Below are 4,303 nucleotides of genomic sequence, written 5' to 3'. Positions count from 1 at the left end.
TTTTTTAAAACATAGATTTGAAGCAGGGGGTCTGTGAACCCCATTAATTTCAGCTCCAGGGACCCCCTGCTTCTCGAGATAGACCTCCGTAGGGGGCGCCGGTATCTCCCGCAACTTTAAAGCTCCCGGGTCACGTGGGCCAATAAGAAGCCGAACCGGATGATGTCACAGCCTCCTGTTGGCCCGGGAGCGTTGAAACGTCACCATAATGTGAAGCCAGCTAGTCGAGTGGATACCAGTATCTCTGGAACCGGGGGGTTACCAGAGCAAACACGAATGGGGTTCAGCTGCGGTGACCCCCTGCTTCAATACAATGTAAAAAATGTTTTTGCTAAAACAATCCCCAGCTTGGATTGCCTCTTTCAAAGGGCAAACCTAGGACTAAAGTGAAGTTCCTAAGGAATACGACTGGCTGCCTATGGGGTACTGTACCTTTAAATCAGCTTTTCAAATATTTCATTCACAGCAGGAAGTCAGAGGACGATCATGCAGATAAAATAAACAAGATAATCAATAACTAATCCTTGGCAGTTTAGAGGCAATCGGAGCGGGCACATTTTTTCCCCCTTCAAAATAGGATTGAAGCAGGGGTCTCTGAAGCTGAACCCCATTCATTTCAGCTCCGGGGACCCCCTGCTTCTGGAGGTACTTACCTCCATAGTACAGACGAGCCAACGAGTATTCTAAACCTTGCCAGGTAAATGCTGGGTACATTCCAGTGACATTTCTGCAGAGACTAATGGCCCATCGGATTAACACAGCAGGGGTTCCTGGCAGTCCCATTCAATTTGAATGGGACTGCCAGGGACCCCTGCTGATAATCCGATGGGCCATTATTCTGTCTGCAGAAATGTGTGATTTGTTGCAGCATGTACCTGGGTCTTTTTGGAGATTGCCCAAGGTTTGTTTTAGAATAAAACCAAAATAATGGAATATACAGCTCACTGGTTTAATTGATTGTTTGTATTAATGAATGTGCCTATGCACGCCTAGTGTGACGTGAGTGCAATTGATGAGCTGATATTAGTATACTAACAAAGATTAGAGGGTGGGAGCATATTAGTGCCTCAACTCTCCAACTAGTAGCTCATTTCTCAATAGCACTCCTGGGCTATTAAAACTTCGCATTTAATAGGTATCTAACTAAAATAAATTCTACACACAATATAATATTTATAAACACACAATGTAATTAAAAAGGAAAGGGTGATGGGCAGGTAAGGTTTAAACTCAAGGTGTGTAGCGCAAATTGAAAGTTGCCTCAGTATTATAAGGGCAAAGATAGGCTAAATAAACACCTAGGGTCACCTATTAATGTAGGTCATAGAGTCTCATGATTGCCAACAGTGATAAAGCTTCATTAGCAGTTTAAAACATACAAATGCTGTGCGGCATTTAGCGTCGCATACCGATCAAGCCAACCTGAAATTGTTACTTGTAGCTCCTAACAGTGATGGAACTATTGTTATATACTAACATTTAAATCGATAAAACTTAATATTACACCTGTAGGTACAACACAATATCAGGTTGGTGGTACGTGGATTGATTCTTCGCCAAATGACTTTGTTATACACAGCACAGAGATCACTAAAATACAACTGCAACTGAATGCGATTATCACTGGGTTCATTTGTAGCTAAGCATGCTACTGGGAAAACAATACATATCCAATACTTAAAGGTATGAGGATTCTTATCCCTGCCTAAAAGCAGTGTGACCAGTGAGTCAGTGTAGATATATAGAACACTAGACCTTCCTAATAATTAGCACTGGTACCGATGATACTGCATATATCAAATACACAACATATAGTATAAATGCCAGCAACAAACGTAAGACAGATGACTGAAAGAAATAAGTCAATTGCCATCAAGCCTGAGACACAGTAAAACAGTGTATCAATACAAAGCAACACGTAACGGCGGAATTTTAAAGCTCCCACGCCCTGCGGGCCAATAGGAAGCCGTTACGTCACCAGGTGCAGCTTCCTATTGGCCCGCAGAACGCTGGAGCTATAAAAAGCAGAGAGAGATACCAGCACCCTCTTCAGAGGCAATTAGCTTTGGAAGCAGGAGCTGAAATGAAGAGGGTTCAGCCCCCGAGACCCCCTGCTTCAATCCTATGTAAAAAAAATATATAATTTAAAAAAGCACATAAATTGCTCCTTTAAAACCCAGTGTGATCTCCAACTCCCTTAGCTGTAAATGGATTAATGGACTTTGATAGACTGTTGTGCTCAAAGCGTTATCTTTCCTTCCAAATACATTTCAACGCCCTTTTCAAGCATGTGATAACTGCCTTACCGATAGCAGGTTCATTTTCAAACGTATGTAACCCAACTCCGTTTTTCTACTCGTCATCACTTATACAAGCACTGAACACGCACCACATATACACCTTCAACTGCAGCCAGTATATTACTTTCAATTGTAGTAACAAAGGAGGGAGAGTGGGTGGTATGATACCTTTTATGTGACCAACAAGTACAGTGGCGAGAAAATTATAATTACGGTAATGCCATAGTTTTTCCATCTTGAATCAAAACCAGTCTTATAAGGTTTATATTAATCAATTCCATGTCTTTTGAAGCAAAATGATGCATGAATTGGACAAACAATGAGTAATTAAGTCAGGGTATGTGCAAAAGTAAGTGAAACCCTGACGAAGCACGCTGTTGCGCAACGCGTAGAGGTCACGAGAGGCTGCTCAACGCGCTCACCCATTGGCTGGGGCGGCTGAACTAGGGAGGAGTGGAGGAGAGATCTGCCGAGTGCCGATGCAGCCCGGATGCTACATCAGCGCACCAGCCTCGGCTACCCGCTCTGTTTCCTATGGTCAGTACTTGACCCCTCTCTGTGGATCTTCCGGTGTAGCTGAATACTACTAATAAGTATGTTTTTTAAGCTATTTTGGTGGTATTTGTTTAGCTTCATAGAAGCCTATGTCTATCCAGTACCCCTGTGGGGGAGGGATTTGTTTAAATAATTAGGTAGATCTACAGGTGAGCGTTTGGGAGGCCCCATCCTATGTAAAGATCAGAAACTTTGTATGTTTGGTCTTCACCATACAGGTTTTTCATTAACATGTCATGCCACAATCAAAATAAATCTCTGAGAACCTCAGAAAATCAGTTATTGGGGCTCATCAGTCGTCAAGGGTTACACAACCATTTCTAAGGCTAAGGCCCCGCTCCCTCAGTCAACGCGCCCGCACTGCCGACAGGCGGGGCACTGACACAGACCGCGATATGCGATCTGTAGGGAAACGGGAGGGGAGTGGGAGGGAGGGGGGCGGGGAGTGGGAGGGAGGGGGGCGGGCTCTTATCGTGGTGCCGTCCACCCCCCCACACACATAGACACATACATACATACATACACACACACACACACACACACACACACACTTTAATAACCTGCAGCTCCTTCCCTGCTCCCCGCCCAAGGCGCCTCCCATCTAGCTCCTTTCCTCCCCATTGGCTGTCTCGCGTACCACGTGGCGCGTCAACGCCGAAAATCACTAGATTTTTGCAGTATCGGCCGGCTGACGCGTCACAGTACGTTGTCAGCCCTGCCGGAAGGAGGCAGCGGGGGCAGGGACCATTCGGGCAAGGGTCTGGTGGTTCGCGGCCACCAATCCACTTTCAGACAGATGGTCTACGAATGTAGAAAGTTCAAGACCATAGTCCCTCTACCCACGAGCACTCGTCCTATCAAAATCTCTCCAAGAACAAACTGGCAAATCATCCAGGAAGTCAGAAAGAACCTCAGAGTAACATCTGCAGGCCACTCTCGCCTTGGCTAATGTGAGTGTACATGACGCAACTATCAAAAAAAGACTTAACAAGAATGGTGTTCATGGAAGGATAGCCGGGAGGAAACCACTGCTCTCTAAAAAGAACATTGCTGCCCGTCTTAAGTTCGCCAAAGAGCACATAGATGATCCATAAGACTTCTGGAACAATGTTCTCTGGACAGATGAGTCAAAGGTAGATTTTTCTGGCCTCAATGAGAAACGTTATGTTTGGCGAAAACCAAAAACTGCGTTCAAACAGAAGAACTTCATCCCAACAGTCAAGCATGGTGGTGGGAGGATGATGGTTTGGGCCTGCTTTGCTACCTCAGGACCTGGAAGGCATGCCAACATTGACTTACCATGAATTCTGCATTGTATTAGAAGATTCTACAGGAGAATGTCAGGCCATCCGTCTGTGAGTGAAGCAAAAGTGGGTCATGCAGCAAGACAATGATCCTAAACATACACGCAGATCTACTGTACAAAAGAATGGCTGCAGAAGAAGAAA

Source organism: Ascaphus truei, chromosome 7, assembly GCF_040206685.1.
Source record: "Ascaphus truei isolate aAscTru1 chromosome 7, aAscTru1.hap1, whole genome shotgun sequence".
In the NCBI taxonomy this organism is placed as follows: domain Eukaryota; kingdom Metazoa; phylum Chordata; class Amphibia; order Anura; family Ascaphidae; genus Ascaphus; species Ascaphus truei.
This window is presented reverse-complemented; position numbering follows the sequence as displayed.